Here is a 14,374-nt window from a genome sequence, read left to right on the forward strand (position 1 = left end):
TAGTCATTTACCATGTTAATATGTTTAGGAAAATTTCTTTTTCTTTTATTTTTGTTTTGTTTTGTTTTGAGACAAGGTTTCTTTGTGTCACTTTGGAGCCTGTCCTGGAATTTGCTCTATAGACCATACTGGCCTCAAACTCACAGTGATCCACCTGCCTCTGTCTCCTGATTGCTGTAATTATAGGCATGCAACACCACTGCACAGCAAGGAAATTTCTATATATATGTACTTGGACCTAGATGTTAATACAACATTCTTTAGTGTGAAGTTTTAAACTACCAATTCAAAAAACTTAGATTATCAAGTTGTTTCAGATAGTGAATGATGTTATGCTCATCAAAATCCTGTAGCTTTGTTTTTATCCAATCTATTGTCTTGTTTTCTTTTATATTTTAAGAATTACTCAAACAGTAGAAAAATTTTCTTAGAAACTTAAGCGTGTTTTTGCACACATTGTTTTACATTCCTGGTGAGGAAAAAAAAGTATTCTACAATTTATTTTTCATATTTATTTCCTCAGACTGTCAGGGTATTTGGACTTTGGCCTTCAGAAATATTTATTAAACATTTCTTTTGACTTACATTAGTTAGAAATTCAGAATGAGAGCCTGGCCGTGGAGGGGCATGCCTTTAATCCCAGAACTCGAGAGGCAGAGGCAGGTGGATCTTTGTGAGTTTGAAACCAGTCTGGTCTAAAAGAGCTAGTTCCATGACAGCTCGAAAGCCACAGAGAAACCCTGTCTCAAAAACAAAACAAAACAAAACAAAACAAAAATAAAAAAGAGAAATTCACTATGGGGTTTAAATTGGGCAATCTTTCTTCATAGTGAGAAAATACATTTAACTGTCCTTTTCTTTAGAAATTGTCTCTCTCTGAGCAAATCTGAAATAACATTTTTGTCATTTCCAAATCATATCATTAAGTAATTTTTCCTTGATTTTTTCCCTGAGAATCAGCAGAGATTTAGGACTTAATTTTCCACATAGGTATTGAAACCCCAAATTTAGCTTCAGTTAGCTTTTTTGCCAGTTTCTTGTCAGTGTGTTAATTGGTTATAATTGCATGTTAAATATTTTGACAACTGATAGTGCTGCTTCAGATAACTGGATATTGGCTAATATGAAAATAAATTTTCTTGTCTTCATAAATGTTGTGGTGATACATGGTCCCCTAGAGAAGGGGAAAGGGACAAGATCTCTTGAGCAAATTATGAGCATGGTGGGAGGGGAAAGGGAGTTAGGTGAAAGAGAAGGAGAGAAGAGGAGAGGAGAGGAGAGGAGAACATGAGGGAGCAGGAAAATTGAGTCGGGGAAAGAATAGAGGAGAGCAAGAAAAAGAGATGCTATAATAGAAGGAGCCATTATAGGTTTAGAGAGAAATCTGGCACTAGGAAAATATCTAGAGATCTATAAGGATGACACAACTAACAATCTAAGCAATAGTGGAGAGGCTATCTTAAATGCCCTTCTCCAATAATGAGATTGGTGACTACCTTATATGCCATCCTAGAACCTTCATTGAGTAGCTGATAGAAGCAGAAACAGACACCCACAGCCAAACACTGAGATGAACTCCTGGAATCCAGGTGCAGAGAGGGAGGAGTGATGAGCAAAGGGGTCCAGACCAGGCTGGAGAGACCCACAGAAATAGCTGACCTGAACAAGAGGGAGCTAATGGACCCCAGACTGATAGCTGAGAAACCAGCATAGGACCCACCCAGACCACGTTCAGGGGAACGTGATGTCATTTAGGAGGCTCGAGCAATCTATGGGGCCTCTCGTAATGGATCAGTATTCATCCTTAGTGTACGAATGGACTACTGGAGCCCATTCTAAATAAAGGGATACTCTCTCTTCCTAGACACATAGGAGTGGGTCTAGGCCCAGCTCCAAATGACATGACAATTTTGAAGATCCCCATGGAAGGCCTTCAGAAAGGGCATGGATTGAGGGTTGTTGGGGGACAGGGCAGGAAGGTAGGGAGAGGGAACTGGGATTGACATATAAAACAATGTTTCTAATTTAAATTTAAAAAAGGAAAAAAATGTTGATTTGCCCATCCATTTAAAACACAATGTTATACTATGGGTCAAAGGAAAGAGTAGGTTCAAATTAGTCTCAAACTTTTCATTTTCTAGGGATGGATTAATGACTTTAAAGCATCCCACATGGTAGAAATGAAACTAGACATGAACAGTTTTAATAAATAAAACTTATCACTCAATAAAAATATGTAAATATTTGTTTCTATATTCCTTGCATCAATTAGTTGTCATTTATACTTTATACACAAACACTAAGATGTTATTAGAAACGATTTCTTTTTCTTCTATGTTTTATTTCACTATTATTTAACAAAATAAAGATGTATCTCTTTTTAATTTTCCTAAATAAGAGTATATAACATGGTTAATTTAAAGACTGGTTCAGAGTAGAATGATATTTGTATTATTTCTATTTCATTCCATTTATTAATATTTTCTCAGTATCTAATAAATGATATGCTTGGCAAATAATCCACAAATTTTTGCAACTAAGGATTACTTCCTGCCAAACTACATATGAATAGAACTATGAATACTTAATTTATTGACTTTAGTAATAAAGTTGCTAAGTATTCTTTAATGGACTTGATTTCTATTGTCTTTATAAAATTGTGCTAAATCTCCTACTACTTATGTGTTACTATTTGGTTTGGTTTCTTGAGTGTTTTCTGTTTTGAAGAGAAATATTGTTTTTCTCATTTCAGTGTTTGCTGGAAACTGCATCTATTTCTTTTGAGCAGTTTCTATTTTATATACTGTACAACTTAAGATTGATGGTTATTTATTTTGTTTAGAGTTTATTTTTTCTCATTCCTTTCACATATATATTATGCTCAGATTTGCTTTCATAGATTTAGAAAATTTATAAAAATTATATAAATTTATAAGTTGGTTTTAGAAGGAACTGGAAAATGTGTAGCTAAAAATTGTTAAAAAAATGATTATTTTTACTTGTATGTTTAGCTTGGCTTCTCACATTATTTACAACTGTATTAGTATCCAAGTGTCTCCAGAGAACACATTTTAAGAAAATTAATATAACAGAAAATCTTCTGTTATATTAGTAATTATACACATTGTATCTATGTTTTCTCTATCATAGCTTTTAGCACATGTAATTGAGGAGGAAAAGATTTGCCTGGCTTGATATTATTTTGGTTTTGTTCTGATATTCACAGTTGATGTGAGTTCATAACTACAAAAGTGTCTTGCTCAGAAGATCCTATGTTACAACACTCATTCCTTTTCTCTGCCTCTCATATTTCTTTTTCCTTGATAAACCAGGACTTTGGTGGCAGCAAAAGTGGTTCTTTATCTAGAAGACCCATTTATGACTCTGTACTCAGGCTCTTATTCTCAGAACTTTGAAAAATTGTACATCTTTGCATTTACTGATGCCATTCCAAAACAAGAAAACTTCTTCAACTAAAGTTGAGAGTAGCCAGGGTCTATGTATAAAAGCATAAATATTTAGAAAGCTATTTGACAACATGACCTTTCAACAAAATAGCAAATGATGCTTTTATCCTAGGGCTTATGACCCCATACCCATGGCCTTTGACTAGGACAACAGTGCCTTTCATGAGTTATCTCCTGCAGTGCAATCTGAAAATACAATTATTAAAATGTTAGTAACCCCATAAGAGCTGTACCTTTAGTGCACCAGTAGGCACATCTTGCCTGGCAGGTCACTATTATAGAATGAAGGTTCCAGCACTGACTAGGAAATTTGATTTTTTTTCCTCCCCTCTGTTACTCTGAATAGCATCGTGCAGTACTATAAATGTTAGCCAGCAGGGAGGAATTTTCCTGGTCAATTGAAGATTGATTTCTCTATAACCTGTAAACAAAGTGTATGGTTTCTTCAGCAATGGAGTCTTACCATGTAGTCATTGTGTGAAACCAAGGGCCATAACACAATTTTCAAATGGAGAGAAAAAAGCTTGGTACTTTAACAGACTCAGACTGATCAACCACTGGAAAAAAATTGAGTTTCCATATATAACTTAATAAACCATAGTAATCTGATAATTGACAAAGACATTAAAATATTCACTGGAAAAATAGACAAAATCTCCAACCGAAGGTGATAGGGAAACTTAATTTCAGCATTTAGAATAAATAAAGTACAACAGCATCTCTGACTGAGCACACATTGAACTTCAAATGAATTAATGACCTCAACATAAGTAAGGCCTTATGCATTTATATTGCTAGATGAAAAAGGAACAAAGAGAATGTTTCAATTTATAGACACAGGCACAGTAATACAGGAAATAAGACCAACAAGCAACAAACTTAATCTCATGAAGCAAGCAAACAAACAAAAACTGTCTGTATAGCAATAATATTGTAAAGAAAATGAATAGTCACAATTGAAGGCCTGTGCCACCCCTGCACAGGCTAATTTAATTTTTTAAATCCTTACTAATAATCCATTTCATACATGTATCACAGTTTCTTTATCCATGCTTTAGTTGAGAGACTTCTAGGTTGTTTCCAGGTTCTGGCTATTAAAATAGAGCTTCTGTGAATGTAGATGACAAAGTCACCCCTTAACATGGTTGAACATCATTTAGGTATGTGTTTGAGAGTGGTACAGCTGGGTCTTAAGGTAGATTACCAATTTTCTTAGAAACAACCATATTAATTTCCAAAGTGGCTGTACAAGATTTCACTCCTACCAGCGGTAGAGTTCTGTTCATCTTTCTCCACATGCTCCTCAGTATATGTTTTCATCAGTGTTTTTTATCTTAGCCATTCTGACAGGTGCAAGATGTAATCTCAGAGTCCTTTTAATTTGTATTTCCGTGATGGCTAAGGATGTTGAATATTTTTAAATGTTACTTGGACATTTAAGAATCTTTTATTGAGAATTTTCTGCTTAGATCTGTACCCGCATTTTAATTGAATTACTTGGCTTTTTGAAGTATAGTTTCATGAATTCTTTACATAGACATCAGCCTTCTGTTGGATGTGGAATTGGTGATGATCTCTTCCCATTATTAAGACCTCTATTATAATAACTTATGTCTTTGATGAAAGAAATTGGAGATATCAGAAGATGGAAATACCTCCCATGCTCATGTATTGGTGGGAATAACATAGTAAAAATAGCCAATTTACAAAAAGCAATTTATAGATTCAATTAATCACCATCAAAATTCCAACATAGTTCTCTACAGAACTTGAAGGAACAATACAACAAACCCAGCATAGATAAAAATAATCCTGTAAAAGAATGGAACTCCAAGAGGTATCACATTCCTGAACTCAAACTGTACTACAGAACTATAGTAATAAAAACAGCATGGTATTGGCATAAAGAGAGAAATATTGATCAATGGAATTGAAGAAAAACCCAGATGTAAATCAACACACCTATGCACATTTGCTTTTTGACAAAATAGGTCATAAAAAAGACACAAATATTTGCATTTTAATATTTTATTTATGTAGTCACATTTTAATCTGTGAAGATTCTAGTAGTCTTAGTTTCATGCTGATCTCATCAGCTTTCTTCTTCCACTATATTTTTCTTAGAGTAATGAACACAAGTTTAAATTTATTTTTAATAAAAAAATCATCTATCCTATTCTATTTTGTTTCCAATATATTCTCTGAATAAACTCCAACTGTGGTCAAATGAATTTACATTGTTTTTCTAGTTCCTGTAACTAGGTATGTCAGTAGCATCACAGTAAATGCAGATTTGTGGATTATATTGAGCAATAACGTTGTAGGAATTGAAATTACATATAGGTACATAAGTTAACTTTTAATTCTAGATAAATATTCATTCTTTTATATGGTATTTCCAATTTCATTAAGAGAACAATGAAGGATTTTTAGGAATACATCTTAATCTTGAGTGTTAACAGAAGACTTATCACTTATAAATTTATAATCTTATTATTAAATGTCCATTTTTCCTTTCTTTTCCAATATTTTCTCATCACAGAAAAGGCAAAGCTAAAACACAATCTGGACTGGAGAGACTGATAACAGTATGGAGTTTTTGCTGCTCTTATGGAGAACCTGAATGCAATTCCCAGCACCCACATGGAAGCTCAATACAAGTTGTAACTCCAATTCTAGAAGCTGACACCAATCTTCTGGCCACTGTATGAACTGGGCATGTACATGGTGTAGATACACATGTAGGCAAATGATGAACATATATATATATATATATATATATACATATATATATATATATATATAAATTTTGAAAAAATATTAGTCATATTCCCTTTTATATTTTTAAGAGAATTTTCCATGTTATCCTTTAATTTCTAATGTTCAATTGCTACGTTTTAGAAGTGCTATAATAAATATATTTTTTATATTTCACCTAATAATTCTCAATTAAGCAAAACAGAAAAGCAGACATAGATAACACTTAAACCATTCCCCAGAATGATATCTGGGAAACCACCATTGGACTGATCCAGACCCCATGAATGTGGGTGTCAGTGAGGAGGCCTAAGAAATCTCTAGGGCCTCTTTTAGTAGATCAGTACTTATCCCTAGCATAGGAATAGACTTTGGGATCCCATTCCACATAGAGGGATAATCTCTCAGCCTAGATACATGGGGGAGGGCCTAGGCCCTATCCCAAAGGATATGACAGATTCTGAAGATCCCCATGGAAGGACACACCCTCCCTGGGGAGCAGAAAGAGTATGGGATAGGTAGGGTGTTATTGGGGGGCAGCAGAGGAGGGGAGGGAGAGGGAACTGTTATTGACATGTAAAACAATCTTGTTTCTAATTTAAATAAAAAATGGAAAAAAAGAAAACACTTAAACCACTAAGAACATAAAAATGTTGATCAGAATTAATCTCCTTAATAATTGTTTCAAATAATTTATTACATCAACTTGAAACTTTACCTGTTGTCACAGGTTTATCAAACTTCCAGTACTACAATGATTCCAAACCCCAGGCTTTGCTATAATTTCTCTCAATCTTTCCTTTCAGAATCCTAACATTATTAAGCATTTACATATTTTAGTTTTAATATTATTAAAACTTCAACAATGCGTATACTGTTTCAGAAATATCTCTTATCTTAGCTTCCAAAGCATTTTCTGCACTGTTTTTAATGCACTAATAAATTCTTCAGTGTTTTAGTCATTTTCTTCCTTGCCTCTAAATAGATTTATTTACTGGATTGCCTCCTAGAGCAGTTCCTCTTTAGTTAAGCATTTTCATGATGTGTTTGTTTATTTGCAGTGACATTCACTGTACACATTTTTCCAGATAATATATTTACAGACAGGCCTTACTTTTCATTCAATATCCACTCTATATTTTTATGAGTATTTAGAAGTTTACATATTATATAAGTGATATAGGTTCTTCAGGTTAGTTAATTAGCAAAATTCTATTTTCATGTCTTTGATGATACATTTTCAGCTATTTGTGTGTGTGTGTTTTAGCATCATTTTAAATATTCTAATGTGTAGAGAACATAAAAAGTGTTTTATAACTATGAAGTGGATTTACTTTATGCATCATAAATTATTACAACTCTATTCAAACTTACTGAGATAACGTAAAAATGTTTCCTTATTCTGTGTCCACAAGGCTTCCCAAGATTCTATCATGAAGCTCAGTTTAATAAACTTGAAAGCTCATCATTATTTGAAAGGAAAAATAAAAGAAAACTTTTTGAATAGAGTTAAGCATTATATGTATTCATGATATACAAGCAAATTCCTGTATATTTGTAAACATGTATATATTTGCATTTATATATTTCATATACATGTATACATTAAACATGCACACAATGCCTCTTCCTAAATCTGATTGAAGAGGATTAACATAGAATATTCTTATTATAGAATGCTTAAAATAAACCAATCATGAGTTATTCTATTTGGTGATACAAATATTATTTTTAAATATAAGTCATCCATGCATGGAATTACACCTGAGGTATCATGTTCAATTGGTAGATACCTAATAGTTGACATTATTCAAATTCACCTATCTTCATTTCTCATCAGAAACTTCCTGAATAATTCGCATTACATTTCTAAATTTCTACACTTCCATATTTAGATATGGAATGTCTCCTTTGCTTCATGTAGTAATACAACTTTAATTGATTTTAGTTTCTTTCCTCATCAGTTTCCATGATTAGAACAAATGTATTTATTTAACCTATCATTAACTCACTAACTGGTAATAGCATTTATTTGTTGTATGGTGTGTTAAAATTTATATTTTATAATTAGCATCCAATAATCACAGAAGCATTTATAACTGAATTTTCTTGTCTTATTTTGCTGCTGTTCTATTTATCAAAACATCATTTTCAAAATAAAATAAGTTTGAGCAAATTTATATTAATGGTTTAAAACAGTTTTCCTGAAAAACAGAATGCAATTTTCCATCTAATGTTCCTGTATTGACTGAAAGAAACAATGATAACATTGATTTTAATCAGCCACAAATGAATAAATAAGAATTTAATATGTAGCTGCTTAAGGATTGGAGATGTGAAAGCCCTTCCTTTACACATTAGCATTTAGAATTTTCTTTAAAAAGAGTCGAATGTGTTGTGTACTCTACAGATAAAGCCCTTGGTTAATATGAAACAGTATTGGAACTAGCAAATATTAAAATAAAAAAGTAGAAGAAATTGTATAGCTATGTCCAATATCGTGAATGCTGATATTAAAACTATATGCTGTAATAACAGTAATCAAGATCTGGGAAGCCAGTTTATTCTTGCTGTCCATAGTGAAATACCTACATTTTCCCAAATGGCATTCATGCAAATGTTGATTTTTTTTGTTTTGATCATCTTTTATTGTTCTTTTATTTTATGTTGTATTATTTGTATTAAGGATGTTGCAATACAAATTAGTTATGCCTACAATAGTCACCAAATCACAAAATTATTCCATGAATCCAAAAGTGTTGAGACTGAAAGCATCGATAAGTATTCTTGGATCTCTAATGTTCTATTTTTTCTGTTATTGTTTGTTTTGAGATGGTGTCTCATCCCACTAGATTACTAGTTTAAACAAAATAAAAAGACTCATGTTGTACATTGTATCATTCTATTGACAAGATACTTCATAAAAAAATGAGAAAGCAAGCTGAACATAGACAGTCATTGATCTCTACATTCCTAATGGATGCAATTCGATCAGCAACCTAATGCTTATGCTGCGATTACTTTTCACCATGAGGGACTGTATCCCCTCCAACTGTAATCTAAATTTAACACTGTCCTGTCTTAAGCAGAGCTTGTAGGATAATTGGTCACACCCTGTGTTTTTGTGCTTGAGACCATGGTAGTGTTTTCAATGTTGACTTTAGTGTTCTTTTTGGCATATAGGTTTACCATTAAAGAAAAGAATTCAGAGACACAGAGTTAATAAATCATCAATAGTTTACACATGGTCCTAAAGTAATAAAATATTACATAGCTGGTCGGTCTATATTAAAACACTCCTAAAATTTTAATAAAATGCTACCAGTTACAGATACTTTTATATTATCAAAGGGAAAAAAATTTAAAAATTTTTCAAAAACATTAATTCCAAAATGTACATTCCACATACTTTATCTATTTGTAATTTTAATGCTATCAAATCAAGACAAAATGTCAAAGCATTTCTGTGGAATTTTAACTAGGGCAAAGGGTTAATATATCTATTTTGACCAGTACTTACTCACCTGACACTTCTTTAAAGTACAGGGTCATTTTTAACATAAAAACAGAAGTTTCTGATGTTACCACATTGTTGAGCTCCTGATGTTATTGATAGAATATCTTCCAGAATTATGTTTTTTTTTTCATTTTTTACAAGTAGATTACTTTTACTCACAATATATTCAGATTATGGTCTCTCCTCCCTGTACGACTTCCTGTTATTTCCTACATACCTTCACAGAATAATGACATATTTAGCAGCAGAAGTAAAATGACTAAAAGTGTCTCCCAAATTGCTTGACACATCTGAGAAAGTGAGATAGAAATCTCATGGCTTTTTGCTCTTTAATAGCCATTTGATTAATCTTTCCTTGTGTAGAGCACTTTGTCATTACAAGATGCTAATAATGTGGATCTCAGTTACCTAACTGGATGGCTAGTCTGCAAATTACAAATATAGTATTAGATAATAATTCCAAACAAGGAGTTTTTATTAATTAGTTTTGTTCACAATTTGACTTTTAAACTCCTTGATCATAAACAGGGAATTGAATTGTCACAGGTTTATTTCCAATGCACTCTAAAAATGTTTATTCATATTTGTTTTATGGTATTTTATTTAATGAAACCTTTATGAGAAAAACTAAATGATGGAATTAGTTGACTCATGTTCTTGAGAAATATATTTTTAGACAGTCTTTTACTATAAGACGACTGTTGAAGAAATGTGATGTGTTGAAGTATGTTCCACTTCAATGATTATTATTGTTAGTAGGTATTTTCCTTCTATTACGGTGACTATTTCAAAGTAATTCTTTATGTTATTATTTTGGGAAAAATGAAAATCTAGTAGGACAGATTGTTAAGCATGCCATGAAAATTACTGTAATTTTTCTCATTATTATATTTTCTGTTATTGGCTAAAACCCCATTTACTAAATAAATATTCCATGTAAATGTTAATTTTGTGTCTCTTTTATGTGATAAAATGCAGCAACAAAAATAAAATAATAGATTAATTGTTCATTTTGTCTCATAGGTCCAGATTGTAACATATAATTGTAGGGACAACCGGGCAGCAGGAATTTGAATGATCCGTTCACTTTCCATCTATATTCAAGAAACAGAGAGGGTTAGCTACCCATCCATAGCTAATTTGTCTGTTTTATTCAGTATAATACAATATCCAATTAAATGGGACCATTCAAAGTTATAATGGATGTTCATCCATTAATTAACCTAGTTTAGATAATTACCTATAGATAGAGAATTATCTCTGAGGTGATTCCAGATTATGTCAAGTTAAGATAATTAACAACTTCAGCTTCAACATTGTGACAGTCAAATATGATATATTTAGATGATTACATCTCTCCTTTTGTTTTCATGTCCCCTTGCAGCCACTTCATAAAACAAAATTCATATATTCTATCTTGTAAAGATTTCAAAGTCAATAATAAATTTGGAATCTGAGTTCAAGTTGGAGTGATAGCCTGTTAAAGAAAAGAAAATGAACCAAAACAAAATATATTACATGATTATAAACTATAATGGCATAGAGCAAACATTGCAATTTGATTACAGAAGGAAAGAAAGGATCCAATGAAGAAATATCAAATTAAACAAGACCAAAATGCAGCACCACAAACACCAAATTCCATAGCTATATATCCTGAATCTTGAGCTCATAATGGAACCATCTATATTTCAAAGGTAATAGTAGGCACCCTTCTCCATCTCTCATATGCAACACATATATGCTCTCATTTGTGCCAGCTCTGGTTCATCTATGCAGCTATAATCATGGAAATTACAAGACCCCTTTATCTCCAAGCTAAAAGTTATGCTTCCTATTCATGGCTTCATATAATGTCCACAAAGGCCCTTATTAGGGCCTTTGCTACATACTAGCTACCCAATATATGTACCCAATTTCTCTGCATTATTCCCTCAATCCTGCACGTTTAATGCTCGCAAAACCAGGATCATGTGGGAAATACTTTCAACTGCTGATGCCAACTCAGTAGAGAGCATATTACTTTTGAACCACAGATGAATCAATTTCTACATTTTGATACTAGATAAATACATCCATAGGGATTTGCTTGCCAACAATGTTTCTATTCATTCAAATAAACTCATTTTTTATGGATTTTCTCCGTTAGGGAGTAAATGTCTTTTGACCAGTCATTTTGTCTTAAACTTACAAATTATTTCAATGACTGCCAAAGACAAGGTCTTGTACTATGGTATATACTAATCATTCCAGAATATTCCAGAACATAACAGTTATTAAAGTTCACTTTTAGAAACTATTTAATATGATTTTATACTAACATAAGTTTAGTATTCAGGCATCTTCACTGGCCTGTTCTTGGGGTTCTGACAGGATACACCCTAAGCTGCAGCCACTAAGAGCACCACATGTGCCTATTTACTGTTACCTTTTAAAATGGTCCTGCCCACCTCCCATACTTCTTTTCTTTCTCTCCCTCTCTCTGTTCTGATCTCTTTCACTTTTTCTTCTCTCTTCCCCTCTTTCCATCCTCTTCTCTCCAGCTGCTACTGTCTCTGGAGGCTGGTCTGTTCCCTCCTATTTTCCATTTTTATGATCCCTTTACCTAATAAAAAAATTCTCTACTTGAATCCTGTCTTGTGGCATCTTTCTGTCATGCACTGCTTGTCTGAAAGTACACTACATATGTAGGTTTTGAACAGTACTAGCTCTCATTTTACAATTATCTTTATCGAAACCATAGCTCTGAAAGAAAAAACTTGAAAAAATAATATTACACAAAAAGAAAAATAAGGGGGGAGGGAAATCCACACACACACTATCACTAACAAGAACAAACCCAAAAAAACAAGAATTAACAATCAATTGTTATTAACAATCCTCAGTGTCAATGGTATTAACTAAAAAGACACAGGCTAACAGAATGGATAAGAAGACAGAATCCATCATTCTAACATATAAAAGAAACACATCACAACATCAAAAACAGACATTACCTGCAAGTAAAGGGTTGGGAAAAGATTGTCCAATCAAATAGACCTAAGAAACAAGATGGTATATCAATGCTAATATATAATATATTAGATTTCAAACTAAAATCAATCAAAAGAGATGAAGAAGGTCATTTCCTATTCATCACAGGGAAAGTCCATCAAGATGAAATCTCAATTCTGAACATTTATGATCCAAATATGTAAGCAAACACATTTATAAAAGGAATATTACCAAAACTTAAGTCACATATAAAATCTTACACACTTATTGTGGGAGACTTCAACACTCCACTCTCACCACTAGACAGAAACGCCAGACAGAAACTTAACAAATAAACAAGGAACTAACAAAAATTGTGAACCAATTAGGATTAACAGACATCTATAGAACATTCCATCCAAAAACAAAAGAATATACCTTCTTCTAAGCACCACATAGAACCTTCACTTACATCGACCACATACTTGGCAACATAGCAAACCTCAAAAGAGATAAAAAAAAAAAGGAATAACTCCCTGTATTCTATTAGGTCAACATGGTTTAAAGTTAGAATTTAACAAAAACAAAAATTGAAGAAAACCTACAAAGTCATGGAAATAGAGCAATGTACAGTTGCACCATTCCTGGGTCAAGGAATAAATAAAAAAAAAAGAAATTAAAGACTTACTACAATTAAATGAGAATGAAGATATAGCATACCCTAACTTTTAGGCCACTTTGAAAACAGTGCTAAGAGGAAAGTTCAGAGCACTAGGGGAACACATGAAGAAATTGAGAATAGAGTAGAGAATTAACAGCACAACTGAAAGATCTAGAACAAAAGAAGCAAACTCATCCAGGGAGAGTAGATGCCAGGAAATCATCAAATTGAGGGATGAAATCAATAAAGTAGAAATAAAGAAAAAATACAAAGAATCAATGAAACAAAAAGTTGGTTCTTTGAGAAAATCAATATGATAGATAAACCTTTACTAATCAAAAGGCCTAGAGGGAACTACTGCAACATAGATACAGAAAGGATGGCCTAGGCCCTCCCCCAAAGGATATGAAAAACTTTTGTAGGTCCCTGATGGAGGGCCTCACTATCCCTGGGGAGGAATTGGGGGGTGGGTTGGGATGGTTGGCGTGGAACATGGAAGGATGGTAGGACAAGGGAATGGGCATATGGATATGTAAATATGAATAGTAATTAAAGAATTTAAATTTAAAAAAGAAAATATAAGGAATGAGAAGGGGGGGCATAACAACAGACACTGAGGAAATCCAGAAAATCATGGGGTCATACTTTGAAAATCTGTGCTCCACAAAATTCATAAATTTAACAGTAATGGACAATTTCCTCCATAGATAGCACTTACCAAAATTAAATCAAGAACAGAGAAGCAATTTAAATAGACCTATAATCCCCAATGAAATAGAAGCAGAGAGAGCATTCCTTCATGTGGGATGGGCTCCCAAAGTTCCTTCTTACACCAGGGGTAAATACTGATTCACTACCAGGGGCCCCATAGTGTGCCTAGGCCTCCTCATTGACATCCACATTTAGGGGTCTGGATCAGTCCCATGCTGGCCACTCAGACATCAGTCTGGGGTCCATTTGCTCACCCCTTGCTCAAGTCAGCTGTCTCCATGGGCTTCT

Source organism: Cricetulus griseus (assembly GCF_003668045.3).
Source record: "Cricetulus griseus strain 17A/GY chromosome 1 unlocalized genomic scaffold, alternate assembly CriGri-PICRH-1.0 chr1_0, whole genome shotgun sequence".
Classification (NCBI taxonomy): Eukaryota; Metazoa; Chordata; class Mammalia; order Rodentia; family Cricetidae; genus Cricetulus; species Cricetulus griseus.